The following is a 17,565-nucleotide window of genomic DNA, read 5'->3' as shown; positions in this document are numbered from 1 at the left end:
AAGGCTGCAAGGAGCCTGAGTAGAGGAGATGCAGGATTTGAACTCCGAGCTTCCTGGTTCTGGGCCCATCCACTAATCTGGGTTACTTTCTCTGTGTATGTTTTGGCCAAGCCAGTTGTAAATTCCTGTTAATCACTAATCAAACTGTTTTCCTATCTTCTCTGTGGATAATGTCCATGTAAAAAATACCCGTGTATCTCCAGGGAGGGGGGGGGGGGCTATGTATTTTGTATATTGAGAGCATGTATGCATGTGCTGATGATATGTATAAGTGAGCCTGAGAGCGATGGGAGAGATGAACATAGGACTGGATGGCCCGAATGGGAGGGTTTGGTGAGTGTCGCCCTAGGGATTAGTGAACCAGCATTATTTAAAATGTGGACTAAGACCCCAGGGCAGAACAGAGATTGGTGGAGCGAAAGCAGGGGGCAGGATCGGGCCTGCTCTGTTTTGTAGGAAGCCACCTCCGAGTCTCCGGAGTATTCCCTGTTCCTCAGAGGTGGCTTTTCTTTTTTCCCCTGTTACTGTGCGGAATTCGTGATTGTGGAATTGTTCTGTGCTCGCAGCGGATGGACCCAAGCTACAGGGATGCCAGCTGATCACTGACGAGCGGTTATACTGTATTAAGTACAGCTCATTGAGCGGTGGTCTTTTGGGTCAGGTGACTCCAATAAAGGCTGTGGAGTAGGGGGGCACCATATGGCTCCAGAAAAAGGACAGATTGAGACATCCGGGTTTTACTTCCATCGGGTTTCGTAAAGCCCAGATGACTCGATCGTTCCTCCTTTTTCTGGAGCCATATGGTACACCCTAGTCCAGCGTTTCTCGACTCAGTCCTGGCGTACCCCCTTGCCAGTCAGGTTTTCAGGATATCCAGAAGGGAGATGCATCAGATTGATTTGCATACACTGTTTCCATTATGTGCAAATTTCTTTCATGCATCTTCATTGTGGATATCCTGAAAACCTGACTGGCAAGGGGGTACGCCAGGAGTGAGTCGCGAAACGCTGCCTGGAGGTCCATGCCAATCTGAAGCCTTAGGTGTCAGGGTGGGGCTATGAGCATTTACTGCAGGTCAATGGTTTCTTTGTTAATTAGGGTGACAGGCTTGTCCAGAGCCCAACAGGGGGTGAGCTGTACACCCAAATCAACCTTGGATGTATCAGGCCGGAGTAGGCCCTGCTCCTTAGGGATCTTCAAGTTGGTCAGCATTTGAGTTCTGGCAGTTTCTGGTAGAGCGGGGCCAGCCTGGCTCCGGATTGGGTAAAAAGGATGGAGTCGGTCCAGAGAAAGGCTACGAAAATGTCTTCATCGTAAGGCATATGGGGGCAGGCTTAGAGGGAGCCTTCCTTTTGAATGTTTGAGGCGGGGCTAAGGTCAGGGTTTTTATTCAGGACTCCTTCAAAGTCAGGAAATTTCCTTCTGGCTCCTCAGAGGTGTCCAGATTTTCCCACCCGCCCTAGTTCAGATGATACGGTTAATTTGATTCTGTTGTTGCAGCTTTGGGGGGGGGGGGGGTACCCGAGCAAAGGTCCGTTGACAGGAGGTCCCGAACAGGCCCCAATTCTCACCCGGCGGTGGGGGTTGGGGGACCTTACAGCACATAAATTCAGTCTAGGAGGTCCCGGGACTCTACTTAATGACAGCGCATATTACCTGTTTGATTGACTTGCTGACATGGCGGTGGTCCGGTTGGTGGTTTGTTCGTTTGATAAATCTTTAATTTGCTCGGGTGTATTGATATACAGTTCTCCCTCCGCATTCGCTGTGATAGGGGATTATCAGACCTGCAAATACAGAAAAACCGCGAATAACTTTTTCATATGTTATTCGCGGTTTTCTATTAAAAACCATCGTGAATATGGTGAAACCGCGAATAACATGGTGGGAGACCTGGCCTGTTCCTGAAGGAGAGGCAAAACACGGCGCAGAAAGTTCCGGGAATCTGCGATTTTCTGTGTAAACGCATGGAATCGGCGATTTCTCTAGGCAAGCTGATGTAATTCGGGAAGGGGGGACGAGCCAGCAAGCTAAAAACCGCGATTGCTGAAACCGCGAATACGGGGGGGGGGGGGGGGAGACGTATATGTATCGGACCAATAAACAAATCTACGGCCCATTTTTATACCAGATACCCGTCTGACTGCTTTTCTTATGATAAGTGTAATTCTGTAATTCTAAATATAGGGTAATTGGCAAAAGTGATTTGTGTATCGCATTAAAATTTAAAGTGCGTTGGTCACTCTAATAAACAAAGCCACCAACAAGTGCATTCGTTATGTACTTGTGCTTTGTTAGAGGTTAAGTCGTGAAAATTTTAGGTATGCAGAAAGAGGGATGGAGAATTGAAGGGGGGGGAGAGGGGGGTAAAGGGGAGGAGTCTCCTGAGACTTCATGTAGTGTGCTTTCTATCTCTGCGGTGCCTGTCTGTATACTCTGCGTGTGATTACTTAATTCCGAGAGAAAGAGTGCCCCTGCTGCCTGCACCCAGTCGCTCTTAAGAGAACAAATTGTGGCCGATTTTTGATAAGGGAGGCATAGGGAGGGGGGGGGGGGGAAGCCAGAGACGGTGGCGACATCTTCATGTCAAGGAAACCCCGTGACAGGAACTGGGAGCCCAGCTCAGCCTTCCAATTAGTTTTCAAACGCAGTTTGGCAGCGAGAGCCAGCGCAGCCCACCAGCGGGCCACCCCCGTGCTCTGCTGAGACAGCGAGAGTTTTGAAACTACAGACAGCCCCTTACGTGGATCCAAATAGCACATTCTCTTGGCTGAGGTGAATTTTGCATCTTGACAATTTGTTTCCGAGGTGTCAGGTTTTTCTGTCTTCGTGTTTTTCTTTTTCTTTTTTTTGTTTAAGCAGATAACATCCATCCCTTTAATTCGTCGCTTACAGCATTGCTTTTGAAACCTAACGCATATGAACAGACAGCGGGCAGAAATTAATGGGGTGTTAACCCCCTGTGCTAAGAGCTTATACATATTTACGAAGTGGTATGAATTACATTATATTGGCATTTGGGGATCCCTAATTTTCCCCATGGTGAACGTGGCATCACTATCCCCCCTCTTATATGAATGCATAGCGCTAAGCGTGGCAGTGACGCTTTGTAAATTTATCCTCACGTTGTCCTTTTGCTTGCATTAGGCATTTCGTGAAAAGGTAGGTTTTCGGGTATGTACGGAAGTTTTTGTGGGAGTGGGAGGTTCTTAGCTGGGGTTGGGAGCAGTGTTCCCTCTAAGCGGGCGGGTGTTGTGAGCAAACTTTTTTCACTGTGAGCTAAAAATATCGGGCGCCAGCAAGTTATGAGCCAAATAAATATGTTGCTTTCTACCACAGAACTTCCTTACGTTTGTATGGAATCTATCCCCTTTCAACTTTAGAGAGTGCCCTCTCGTTCTCCCTGCCTTAGCTACTAAGTCTATTCCCTTCAGTACCTTGAATGTTTCTATCATGTCCCCTCTCAATCTCCTCTGCTCAAGGGAGAAGAGGCCCAGTTTCTCTAATCTTTCGCTGTACGGCAACTCCTCCAGCCCCTTAACCATTTTAGTTGCTCTTCTCTGGATCCTTTCGAGTAGTACCGTGTCCTTCTTAAAGTACCAGTGCTGGACGCAGTACTCCAGGTGAGGGCGTACCATGGCCCGGTACAGCAGCATGATAACCTTCTCTGTCTCTTCAGTCCAGCATCTGCCCCTTCCATTCACTGTCTGTCTTTCCCTGCCATCTCTCCTCCTGCCCCCCCCACCCCCCAATTTGGTCTAGCATCCATCATCTTCCTTCTGTTCCCCTCATGGTCTGGCATCTCTATCCTTCCCTCCCCCCTGTGGTTTTTAGCATATCTCTCTTCTCATTTCCTCCACTCAGATCTGATCATTCTCTGCTCTCTCTTCCCTTTTCTTCTCTGGTCTTCCTTCTCTGTTTTCTGCCTCCATCTAAATTAAATTCTTTCTTACTATTTAGTCCCGTTTCCCTCTTTTCACTGTGTCTACACACAGCTTGTCACCCCTTTCCCTCACCCCTCCATTATCTTACTATTTTCTTCCCCCTTTATTTATCTCCTCCTTCCATCCAGTATGTGTTCTTTCCCCACTTCCATTCAGCATCTGCTCTCCCTTCTCAACTGACATCCATCTGCCTTCTGCTCTCTCTCCCTTCTTCTCACTTCCATCATCTGTCCCCTTCTCTCTCTCTCTCATCTCCTCCATTCCATCATCTGCCCCTTCTCTCTCTCTCTCTCTCTCTCTCCCCCCCCCAACTTCCATCATCTGCCCCCCTTCCCCTCACCTTTGTGGGTCACTTTCTTTCCCCTGAGGGTGGCTCATGTCACAGGGGAAGCTTTGGCCGAGCAGAACCGCTTGATTGACAGTGGAGCTTACTTGATTGATGTCGATGCTGGGGCCCGTTGCCGTTTGAAGGAAAAAAAAAAAGGTGGAAAAAAGGAACCTGTAAAGGCGAGAGGAAGGGAAACCTCCAGGACAGCTGCTTTTTGCCCTCCTTCAGCGGCCCAAGAGTTCAGACCAGCAGCGGCAGCTGTGTATGCTTTTAACTTCGGCACAGAGCTGCCCCTAATCAATAGTTTAGCGCGGTTTCATGAGGCAGCCTCGGGGCCTTTGATAGCCGGCCCGCTTCGATGATGCGATGTGGGCCGGCCTAGCAAAGGCCCCGAGGCTGCCTTATGAAACCGCGCTAAACTATTGATTAGGGGCAGCTCTGTGCCGAAGTTAAAAGCATACACAGCTGCCGCTGCTGGTCTGGAGGTGCGGAGACAAGGCAGGAGGCAAACGCGGTGGAAGGCAGGAGTCCCGGCGAAGGCAGGAGTCCCGGCACAGCGACTGCAACAGGAAGTTGCAAGTCAGCTGACGCCGGCCTTTCGTTGCGGCGGGGACCGAATCCTTCGCGGACCGGCAAGATTTTGTTTGCGGACCGGCGGTTGAAGAACTGTGCTCTACACTGTGTGCGCTGTGACGAGAAACTTGTGCGCTGCGAGGTAATATTTTGTGCGTCAGCGCACCCCAGCGCAGCTTAGCGGGAACAGTAACCCCCCCAAACCCCCCACAACGCCACTATTTTGCGGCTAAGTATGGAAACCTTGATATTAATGTCCTCGGGGCTGAGGAATATCAGTCCTACGTGGTTGACCGTGGGATGGCAGTTCTCGCTAAGTTCATTTATGTGCTTATCCCAAAATTACTGGCTGTAGATACAAGACTTTTTTGGATCGGACTCTTGCATTTCAAGCAAGTAAACAGCGGTCCTGGTTGGGTAATTATATTGGCGGAGCCATGATGTCTTATGGTGCGTTTCGAAGAGAAATGAAGTCAGCGCTGTTTGACAAATTTATTTCCTAAATGTGGATATTATTTACACTGAATATATTTAAGAAAGTTGTTGTATTTTAACTATTTGTATTTCGCTGACTGTCCAGCCTTCTGTGTAAACCGCCTAGAAATTTCTTGGTTATGGCGGAATAGAAGAATAAAGGTGGTCGGGGGATTTGCCTTGCCAGATCGGGAATATCGGTGTGTAATGTTTTTACTGCTGAACAAAGAATTATATTTTTAGCCCTGAATTCTATATGAGCCTTGGTTTTCTGCACGGAAAGAAAGACACGTACCATTCTACCAGTAACAAAATCAACTGCCAGAAATCCGTGAGATAGACTCAGAAAGGAAATCTGTTTCCTATTTCATTCTCCATATTCCCAGCTGCTGAAAAGCTGAGGCAACCGTGTAATCACACTGGCTTCAGAGAGCATGGGGTAGTGGTTAGGGCTACAGTCTCGACACCCTGAGGTTGTGGGTTCAAACCCCGTGCTGCTCCACTGCCCTAGGTACATTAGAGAGATTGTGAACCCACTGGGACAGATGGGGAAAAAGCTTGAAGTACCTGTATGCAAAACCGCTTTGAGTGTGGTTGTGTCCCAATCCCTTTGCTTGATGTCATAATGCCTCATTCCACCAATAAAAGTCAACCCCATCAGTGATGTCACAATGGCTTCATTGTTCTATACTTGGCTCACTTCTGATATTGTATTGGTGGAGAGTGTGGAGCAGTGGTTAGAGCTACGGCCTCAGCACCCTGAGGTTGTGGGTTCAAACCCCAAACGGCTCCTTGTGACTCTGGGCAAGTCACTTCGTCCTCCATAGCCCCAGGTACGTTAGAGAGATTGTGAACTCACCGGGACTGATAGGGAAAATGCTTGAAGTAACTGTATGCAAAACCGCTTTGAGTGTGGTTGAAAACTACAAAAAGGCGATATACAAGTCCCAATCCCTTTCATAAAGCTACTCAACTTTTCTTATAGCTGGCAGTTAATATGTCTCCAATGTCTGATTTCACTTAGGCCTAGGAGCTCCGACAGCTCAGGAGAAGCTGGGTTTAAGAAAGGTTTGGACAAGTCTATAGTCTGCTGTTGAGACAGACATGGGGGAAGCCATTGCTTGCCCTGGGATCGGTAGCATGGAATGTTGCTACTGTTTTGGGGTTCTAGAATCTTGTTGCTCTTTGGGATTCTGGAATCTGGTTATTCTTCGGCATTCTGTATGGAATGTTGCTACTGTTTTGGGGTTCTAGAATCTGGTTATTCTTCGGGATTCTGTATGGAATGTTGCTACTGTTTTGGGGTTCTAGAATCTTGTTGCTCTTTGGGATTCTGGAATCTGGTTATTCTTCGGGATTCTGTATGGAATGTTGCTACTGTTTTGGGGTTCTAGAATCTGGTTATTCTTCGGGATTCTGTATGGAATGTTGCTACTGTTTTGGGGTTCTAGAATCTTGTTGCTCTTTGGGATTCTGGAATCTGGTTATTCTTCGGGATTCTGTATGGAATGTTGCTACTGTTTTGGGGTTCTAGAATCTTGTTGCTCTTTGGGATTCTGGAATCTGGTTATTCTTCGGGATTCTGTATGGAATGTTGCTACTGTTTTGGGGTTCTAGAATCTTGTTGCTCTTTGGGGGTTCTAGAATCTTATGTTTTTTTCACTGATGTTCAAACCTGAATTGTGTATGTGATAGAGGCGGATTAGAAATGTTATAAATAAATAAAATAAATAAATCTTTGGGATTCGGGATTCTGTATGGAATGTTGCTACTATCTGGGTTTCTGCCAGGTACTGTGATCTGGACTGGCCACTGTTAGAAACAAGATACTAGGCTAGATGGAATCTAGGGTTACTAAATGGCTCCAGAAAAAGGAGGATGGATTGAGACATCCGGGTTTTACTTCTAGTGCTTTGAATGGAAGTAAAACTCAGATGTCTCAATCTGTCCTTTTTTTCTGGAGCCATATGGTAACCCTAAGATAGACCATCAGTCTGACCCAGTATGGTTATTCTTATGTTCTTATGAACCCCTTGCAGGCAGTGAGATTGGGTCATGGTAGGCTAAGAATCGGGCTTAAATGATGGCATCTAGTACGTGGAAATCAAGGATGTGGCTTGATGATAACCTGTTATTGCTGGATCATAGGGGTTGAGCAGTGACGTCTATGAAAGCTAGAAGGATGCCAGGTTGCATAGGGAGAGATATGGCCAGTAGGAAAAAGGAGGTATTGATGCCCCTGTATAAGACTCCGGTGAGACCTCATTTAGAATGTTGTGTACAATTCTGGAGGCCGCACCTTCAAAAAGATATAAAAAGGATGGAGTCGGTCCAGAGGAAGGCTACGAAAATGGTGCGTAGTCTTCATCGTAAGGCATATGGGGGCAGGCTTAAAGATCTCAATCTGATACTTTGGAGGAAAGACGGGAGACTCCTCAAGCCCTTCCCAAGGGACGGGGCCTGAGGAGTCTGACCAAATCAGGGTCTTCCAGATATCCACTTATGGCACATTCAGTCACGGGGCGTAATTAATGGGCCGCATTTGTCGGAGCGCAATTTTCCTGCGCGGATTTGTCGGTGTACTGCTGAAAGGCATACGCAGTGCTGTACATTTAACATTCAATAGACAGTCTCTGCTCAGAAGAGCTTACAATCTAATTTGGACAGACAGACATCGCAGGGTTGGGGAGATTCTAGGAGAAGGAATGATACGATGGGTATATGAGATATCTGACGGTGAGTGGGAATTAAGAACAGCTTCGGTAAAAGTGGGCTTTTAGCTTGGTTTTGAAGACCGCTAGAGATGGAGCATGGCGTATTGACTCTGGCAGCCTGTTCCAGGCAAATGGCGCGGCAAGAACGAAGGGACGGGGGTCTAGAGTGGGCGGTGACAATTTGTGTGGTCTTGTAAGTCTGTACTTCAGATAAGGTCTAATTAACGACCTGCAACGAGGCACGGCCGTGTTTTTCCGTGTCCTCTCACATTCTTTCAGCCCTCCTTATTCGGTGATTACCGAGACCCCTCTTTACGACACACATCAGTAGGGTGAGGTGAGGTGAAAACTGGCACTATTTCAGTTGGCTACAGCTCGGGCTCTATTTAAACAGCACACAAAATGCGCTGGGAATAATTATGGTACTGTCAGATTGCAACTGTTTGGTTGGGGGCTTGTGCCCTGGCGCTGGCATGTGTAATCGAGCCCCTCTTAAATGCCCGTCTGCTTTAAAATCAGGACCATGAGCGATGGTGAAATAAATCATTTTTTTCGTAGAAAAAGAAAGCACAGCGCCTAAAAAAAGATAAATTGTGTTCAGGTAAATCCTCATAACGCCTTTTTAATTTGTCCTAATTAGGTGGATAATCAGTGTGTTCAGATGCACTTCTTGGCTTTTGGTGATTGCTAGCAAGCCGCTGAAACCAGGTTGATCTCGAAGAGAGACTTAGCTCTTGGCACAGATCTGCATTTTTAAATGTCATTTCTAGCTTCGTTGCGTTGCCTTTTGATGCTCTAAAATGAGCATTTGCAAAATGAGGAAAAGAGACGAGAGAAAGGAGAGGGGTTGCGGGAGGCAGTTTTTTTTTATCGTCTCCCATCACCTTAGCAGGGTAACAAAAGAGTCTCTTTTCCCTAATTCTTTCGGTTGGGAAAGCCAGCCCCCTAAGGCCCCAATGCTCTAAACCAGGGGTGTCAAACTCCATCACATAAGGGCCCAAAATCTAAAACTTAGGCTAAGTCGCGGGCCGAATTTTTTTATTAAGATACTTAGGGCTCCTTTTATTAAGGTACGCTAACCGATTTAATGCCCTTAGTCTTCGTAGAAGTCTAGGGTTGCAACCTCCCCAACCCCACGCCGGCTCTGTGATGTAAACAAAATAAATAAAAAAGACTTTTCCTCTCTCTTTTAGGTCCTAGTTCACGCTTGCTGTCGAACACCAGCTCTGGCAGGATACACATTTCAAATCTGACATATTGTAGAAAATAAAATGATTTTTTTTCTACCTTTTGTTGTCTGGTCATTATTCAAACCATGTTGTGGTCCCAGGCTCTGGTTCTCTTCTGATAACTCGCTTGCCAGGGTCTCCTTTTTTCTTCTTCCCTTCCGTTTCCCTTCCCTCCCCCGGAGGTCTGGCATCTTTCCTTTTGGCCCTCTGTTCCTTCCCTCCCCTCCATCCCGGCTTCCCGGTCTCACATTAAAGCAGCCTGCAGGGGATCGCCGGTCAGCTGTAGCGATCCTAGCAGGCTTCCATCGGCCTCCGCAGCACATTCCCTCTGCCGCGGTCCCGCCCCTCGTCTGACGTACTGCACTGCAGCAAAGGGAACGTGCTGCTGAGGCTACGGCAGCCTGCTAGGATCGCGACAGCCGACCAGCGATCCTCTGCGGGCTGTTTTCATGTGAGACTAGGAAGCCACGTGAACCTACAGCTGATGCGGCGTTGATGGGTAAATAAAATGTCTGCTGGTGGACCAGCTTAAGTGCAAATTGGAAATTGTCTGGCGGGTCAAATTTTATTACACCGCGGGCCAGAGTTTGACAATGTCTGCTCTAAACTCTCTGTTCCTTTAACGATCGATGCAAAATCAGACCTTACTGGTTTAGCGTTGGAAGTATTTTACCTTCGGATGCAAATAATTGCTCACCTCGCCTTCGAGTAACGTCAAACAGAAGAGGCAAGGGAGGTGTCTTTTCAGCCAATGATAAAGTCTTTATGGAACAAGTAATGGTCCCAATAAGGATTCCTGTTTCGATGTATAAAAAAGTCTTTGATGTTTGATATGTAACCAGTGTGTAGATTTTAATAACGGGGTGACATGATTGAATTTTTTTTCCCTGGTAATAATTTTTATTGCGGTGTTTTGCACCAGTTGAAGACGATTTAAGTCCTTTGGTTTGATACCGTAATATAGAGAATTACAATAATCAAGCGTACTAAGCGTTGAATGAACAAGAAAAAATAATGGCTGATGGAAACAGAAGGTGTAATATTGAACATATTAGGCTTAGTATGTAATAACTTATTTGTATTATTTGGATAGTTTTGAGTCAAAAATGACTCCCAAAAATGTAATGGTAGTACACTTCTCCCTCCGCATTTGCTGTGATGGGGGATTAACAGAACCGCAAATACAGAAAAACCGTGAATAGCTTTTTCATATGTTATTTGCTGTTTTCTATTAAAAACCATCACGAATAATGTGAAACTGCGAATAACATGGTGGGAGACTGGCCTGTTCCTGAACGAGAGACAAAACACGGTGAAGAAAGTTCCGGGAATCTGCGATTTTCTCTGTAAACACTTGGAATCAGCGATTTCTCTATGCAAGCTGATGTAATTTGGGGGGGAGGAGCTAGCAAGCTGAAAAAACGTGAATAATCGAAACCGCGAATGCTGAAACGGCAACTACGGAGGGAGAAGTGTACATAATTGAACTGGAGTACTAGAGAGAATCAGAGGAGACCTAATGCCTTAGATTTTTGAGAATTCAAAGACAGATGATTGTTAAAGAGTCAGAATGAAATTACCACGTTTCCTATAGATTTCTCGTATTTCATGCGTCTCATGAGCATCAAATGCGGTCCTGGACTCCCCCCTTGCCAGTCAGGTTTTCAAGATATCCACAATGAATATGCATGAAAGACATGTGCATATAATGGAGGCAATGTATGCAAATCAAGTTTATGCAAATTCAATGTGGGTATCCTGAAAACCTGACTGGCCAAGGGGGGACTCCAGGACCGAGTTGAGAAACCCTGGCCTATTGCATGCAAGGTAGAAATCCATCCTATTTGAGGGGGGGGGCTGCCTATTGCACGAGGGCTGTGGTGCAGCGACGGTGCGTGACCTCCCCTTCAGGGCGCATGCACGCCCCCCCCCTTCCCTCTTCAATTTTCCCGACGCCAGCAGCATCACGAACTTGCTGCCCGCGCTGGGTCAGCTCTCCCTCTGACGTCACTTCCAGAAGTGACGTCAGAGAGAGGCGACACCAAAGCGGGCAGCAAGTTCGTGGTGCCGGGAAAATGAAAGAGGTGCAAGGGAAAGGAAGGAGCCCCCCACCCCCATTACTATTCCAATGCAGGAGGGGAGCAGTTGTCCTGCCAAAGCAGTGTCAAATTTTTTTTTTTTCACATTTGCTCGTTTTGCCGACAGTTCACCCCCCCCTTACCATTATGACATGCGCCTGTGATGTGCACCGACGGCGGACGCTCGTGCGCGCGTATGACGTAGCATTTTCAGGCTCATGCACGCGTTCATGCCCCCTTTCCGTGGTGTATTCTGCACGTGCGTCAGTCTCTTTCTCCGACGACTGATCGGATGCGATTCCCGTGGGCCTCCGTGAACCTCCTTTGCGTGCGAGGTGCTTCAGGCATCACTCATTGTTTTCAAATTGGTCAATTTACTGCCATTACAGAGAATTTAAGGATTTTATAGGCAATTTTAGAGTCTAAGGTGCGCTAACCGATTTATCACACGCTAAAGATGCTAAGGCATCCATTATATTCTGTAGGCGCTTTGGCATTTAGCGCATACTTATCTTTATTGCGTGCTAAATCGGTTAGTGCTCCTTAATACAGTATAATCTCGTTATGATGGACTCGCTTATAACGGAATGTCGTCTATAGCGGACGAGGTCCGCTGGTCCCGGCCGTGCGCCTTTATAAACATGCAGAAAATCATAGCGTATAACGGACTTTCGCATATAACGGACAACCAATTTGGTCCCCAGAGCCACTTTTAGCTGTAGTTTTGTTCAGCTATAACGGACATGCAGGCTTCGCCTACAAAGTGCATGGCGTGCCGGTGATATAGTATCAAAATGCAGCCCAGAAGAAAATGACAAAGTATTTTTCTTTCCCGTACAGTACGACATAATGCTTTAGAACATCTTTTAGTATTCTGGTTTCGCAATCGTTTCGTGCCATACCAATGTTTTGTTGAGTTTTGTTATTGACGTTGCTGATATGCTTTTGTGCAGTGACTGTTGTTCATTGATTGTACGTTGTTTCAAGCTGACCTAAATAAAGTTTAAAAAAAATGCAACTCTGGATATAACGGACTCTGGATATAACGGACCGTTTTTCCAGGTCCCTTGAAGTCCGTTATAACGAGATTATACTGTATAAGGACCCCTTAGAAACATATTACAAGTTCCAGGCGATGCAGAGTGCTTGGTTTTGGAGAAACGGGATGTTCAGGGCCTCATCCCACCAAGAGCTGTTACAAACACAGAACGGGGAACATTGCTGTATAAATAAGACCCTTCATTGGTTCTAACGCATTTTTTTTTAATCGGTGCGACTGAAGAAAAACATTTATGGTCCTTGAGTTTGTGAAACCACGGGAGTCCTTCTAGCAAAATAGCGATGCCTCATCGTAACAACCCTCTTTATAAAAGGCCAGGATAGTTCTTGCACTACAAACAAGATACTTGTGTTGTGCATATGGCAGCTTCTCCGAAACCATCACTGTCGTGGCGGATTGTCTCCAGGTTTCGGAGTTAGCCTTTGCTGTAACTGGCACGACGTGTACATTGTCTTTTCTCACATTATCTCCTACTCTAAAGACCATATTTTCCCAAGATTTCTCTTCCACCCCCCACACACACTTATGCCCAGCACTGGTCTTGAGCTAGGGGCCGCCACGTGAGCAGGAGGGACCACTGGTCTGACCCAGCAGCGGCGATTCTTATGCTCTTATGTGTAGAAGAAATTATTTGGAAATAGGGAACTCTGCCTTCTGAAATAGTGGTTCGCAACCCTGTCCTGGAGGACCACCAGCCAGTTGGGTTTTTGGGATGGCCCCAATGAATATGCATGAGAGAGATTTGCATATAATGGAGGTGACAGGCCTGCAAATCTGCCCCGTGTAAATTCATTAGTGCTATCCTGAAAACCTGACTGGCTGGCTGTAAAACGGAAACTTCATAGGAACCAAGGGACTAGGTGACCTTCTTAGCCACATGTGTCTCTCTTTTTTTTAACACCAGTCATAAAGGGAAGGGCAAAGTAGAGCAGTCATTTATTAAGCCAAGTTGCTTCACGAGGCCCTCTCTCCCTACAATTCAAAGCACGAAAGAGGCTTTTTTTTTTTTTTTTCCTCCTCGTGCTTGGTACCAAGCGGTAGAGCTGAGCTGTGTACGTGTAAATATCGCAGCATATGAGCGTTCCGCTGAAATCCAAGCCGCTCTAGTACAATGCACAGCCACCTGACCCGGGGGTCAGTTCCCCCGAGGACGTGGCAGGAGGTGGGGGGGGGGGACGGCCCGACAGACTCTGCAGGCAGACCTATTATGCTGCCTGTATGCGCGGCTCTTCAGCCCGCTGCAGCTCCGGCACACGAGAGGGGAAAGCAGCACATCTGGCAGGTCGGCCCCAGCCTGCCTGTGCAAGGGAGCATTCTCGGCATTTTTCACGGATAGGTGCACCCCCGTTCTCCCCCCCCCCCCTCTTTACACACGCTTCAAGTCATTTTGCTGCGAGCAAAGGAAGTGGGAGTTTTGCAGATGAAACACAAGGGGAAGCCCTTACACAGCCTGGTCTCAGGGTAATCGGGTCCAACCTGAATATTTCACATGTTCTCTGGTTTTGCTCGGAACAAATGCACTCACTCGTGTCCGGTGGCTTGAAATAGGGAAGAGGTCACCCGAAAAAAACTGTCACATAAATGCATTTTGAGTTTAAGGGCAGAGCTATAGAGTCTCGCCTCTTTGGGCCAATTTTCTTGAATACTGGTTTCCTTCTGCTTGCGCATCTCTAAAAATACCCCCAGCATCCAGTTTTGTTTCACAATTATCTCCAGTACGCAGCTGTGGACAACATCTGTATGAAAATAAGCACCACCCTAGACTCTGGCCTTGCACATGGGAGAAAGCCCTGATCCCTTGAACGAGGGTCTCGCGGTTGATTTAAAGCATAGCAAACGATCGCCTTTAAACTCTGCTTTGTCGTTTCCCCCCCCCTCAGTGGAGTTTCAAAATCATCTCAGGGAAACCACTTCACAGCCCATATATGTGCTAAATGAGAGCAAAGGTCAATCTGCCGAATTGTTCTTTCCCTAAAATAGTAATTTATTTAATGTCTATCATGGATCTTGATTACACACACAGTTTCATTTTACCCCCTCTCTAGTGGCTTGCCTATTAGATTTTTGTCTCGTGGTTATGTTTATTGATCTTGCCCCCATCTAATATCTGCATTTGACCCCTCGGCTATAGGATAAGCTGTATTCTAGAAAAGCATTAGCGTCATATCTATGTTATTAGATGTTTCGGAAGTATTATGTTTCCCTTTTTAGGCCCGCTTTTACCAGGGCGCGCTAAATCAACCCATGCGCTAATGACTAACGCGTCCATAGGATAACATTCACAGGTTAGCATTTAAAGCTTAGTGCGCCTTTGTAAAAGTATGTGCTTGTATCTCGCTCATTTGATGTTTATTTTTGAAACTGTTTCCTGGTAGCTATTATTAAGTTTCAGTTTACTGATTTTAACTTTACTTCATTCGTCCTAGTTATGTTTATATTTGGTCTTTTTACTACTGTTATGCTGTGAATAAAATTGTAAGCTTTATGTTGAATTATGCCTGCTGGACGCTGCCTTGGGTGAATCTCTTCCTAAAGGCGGTTAATGAATCAATCGGTCAATCAATAGCCACAGAAGCTGCAAAATGTGCTTCTAAACCCCAGCAACCCATTAGTTCTGTGCTTTTCCTTCCTTAAGGAAGGACACTTTTCGGACCAATGCCCGTTGAATCCCTGTGGGCGTCGGAGCGATTACCGTGGCCCGTCGCAATAATCGCCTTTGCAAAAGAGGGCCTTAGACTGGCTTTTATCAGCGTAGGCCAGCACGGTAAATGCTCCAATGTTCATGGAATTCTTAAGAGCGTCGGAGCACTTACCTCGCCAGCCCGTGCTAAAAACCTTGATAAAAGAGGGGAGTTAGGGTCTCGCGGCCCTGTATTTCAAAAGGATTTATGTTCCTAATTCTGGGGCTTTTTTTTTCCCCCTCTAAGACAGGGGTGTCAAATGTCGTTCCTCGAGGGCCGCAATCCAGTCGGGTTTTCGGGATTTCCCCAATGAATATGCACGAGATCTCTTAGTGTACAATGAAAGCAGTGCATGCAAATAGATTCCGTGCATATTCATTGGGAGGGGAAATCCTGAAAACCCGACTGGATTGCAGCCCTCGAGGACCGACATTTGACACCCCCGCTCTAAGATGTCTCTTTGCCCAAGAAATAGACTTAGAGAAAAATTCACCAAATGGCAGCCAAAGCTACGCGATGAGATCATCGGGGCTAAGCCGCTATTTTGTCAAAGCGATCCGTGCGGTGTGTCATTTGCGGAATTTTAGCATAGCGCGTGCATTGCGCCAGATTGTATAAACGGCGCTGGTATTGGCGGCTGCCTGAGAAATGGCTGCCAATCGCGTGACAATCTTGCGCAATCTGTAGAATCGCGGCTCTTATGTAAAACAGGCGTCTTAAATGAAGGCTAGCATTTTGAAGGCCTACACTGGGTTAGACAATAAATATCTGTCCTTTTCAAATAATTTTTACATGTCACCCCCTTCCCGCCCCCCACAGTATTTTCCCCCAGATAGCAAGTGATATGTATACCAAGTTTGGTTGAAATCTCTCCATGCGTTTCAGAGTTATGCTGGAACATACATACACACAGGGTAGGATTAATTCGTCGAGGGCCCCTAGGTACACAAGTACACTGCCCCCCCCCCCCGCTCCACCCCCCCACTATGCGCCCAGACGGAAACAGGAAGCTGCGTCAGAGGGAATCTTTGGTCAAGCAGCACCGCTTGCAAAATTACACTTCCCCTTGCCTTTCTTACCCGCGTTGCTTGCTTGTCTTACTTTCCGTCAATGGGGGGGGGGCCCGCATTGCCGATCGGGGGGAGGGGGTCCGCATTGCTGATCGATGCTGGAGGGGCCCATTGCCGTTTGGAAAAAACAATGTTGATGCCCTCCTTCATCGGGCCCCTCTGACCATTTCGGGCCCTAGGCACGTGCCTACTGGGCCTATTGGTTAATCCTGCCCTGCATACACACACATCCGATTTTATATATATATATATATATATATATATATAGATGAATGAGAGGTCTAAATTTATAAGCATGACTTGTAAGCTCTTAAATCTCAACTCAAAACCTATTCGACTGAAAATTCGACTGAAAATAGCAACTAATTTAGCAGTGTTACTGGATGTTTAGGGCCCCGTTCCATGAATGTAGGAACACAGGCTTTTTTTTTTTTCTTAGGCCTTCTGTGTTTTCTTTTTGACTCTGAGCGCTGTTTCTTTCCTATGGAAGTTAATAATTTTCACCTGGGAGAAGGCAGACGGCCCCACTGAAAGTTCAGCCACATGCTGGAACGGTTTTCTGAAAGATCTGCAACAGATTGGTTTAAAAATTCCATTTTTTTTTTGTTTTGTTTAAAGTAGGGGCAAAACTCGAGCAATTATTTTATAAATCAATCCCGTTTGAGAGTTCAAAACTGAGGGAAAATACAGAGTACCTGTAGGGATTCTGCCCCATTAAATATCACTATTCCGGATCTATTTTCACAAACATACAGGCGTATCAAGGAAGATTTAATTTTAGAGAACTTTTCCTTCAGCTGTGGCTCTGTAAGTCACGTTTGATCAGTCTAATAACATTTAAAATCTAGTCCTACAACTTTTTTTAAGGAAAGCTTTTTGATTTAATAAACCCAGTGGGCCTTTTTGCTTAGTAAGATAAGTTTCAGGTCCCCATAAACCAGTGGTCTCAAACGTGCGGCCCGGGGGCCACATGCGGCCCGCCAGGTCCTATTTTGAGGCCCTCGGTATGTTTATCATAATCGCAAAAGTAAAACAAAACAGTTTCTTGATCATATGTCTCTTTAGCTATAAATGACAATATTATTATTAAGACTTAGCCAAAAGGAAAGATTTATAAACTATAAAGAGTTTTACCTCATGCAAAATTGTCATTTCTTTAATAAGACATTAACTATTTTTTTTTTCTGACGCCCTCCAAATGCCTACAAATCCAAAATGTGGCCCTGCAAAGGGTTTGAGTTGGAGATCACTGCCATAAACCCAAGGGTATATGAGTGCACAGGAACCAACTTTTCGGAATGGAAAACTATCCCTCCCTGGACATAGACAGACTTTGCTCCCACAGAACCGACTCCTACCCACGAACGTGATCTGTATCTCCCTGTCGACGTTATTTTCAGTATAGTAGCGTGTT

General features: G+C 46.3%; 1 protein-coding gene across 1 annotated transcript in view; it reads left to right on the top strand.

The window, feature by feature from the left end:
• BCOR (BCL6 corepressor) overlaps positions 1-17,565 on the top strand; it is a 163,287-nt gene that overhangs the window by 1,171 nt on the left and 144,551 nt on the right. The gene's annotated exons all lie outside the window — the stretch shown is intronic.

This window comes from Geotrypetes seraphini, chromosome 6 (genome assembly GCF_902459505.1).
Source record: "Geotrypetes seraphini chromosome 6, aGeoSer1.1, whole genome shotgun sequence".
Classification (NCBI taxonomy): domain Eukaryota; kingdom Metazoa; phylum Chordata; class Amphibia; order Gymnophiona; family Dermophiidae; genus Geotrypetes; species Geotrypetes seraphini.
Note: the sequence above shows the minus strand (reverse complement) of the source record. Positions and strands in the feature narration are given on the sequence as shown.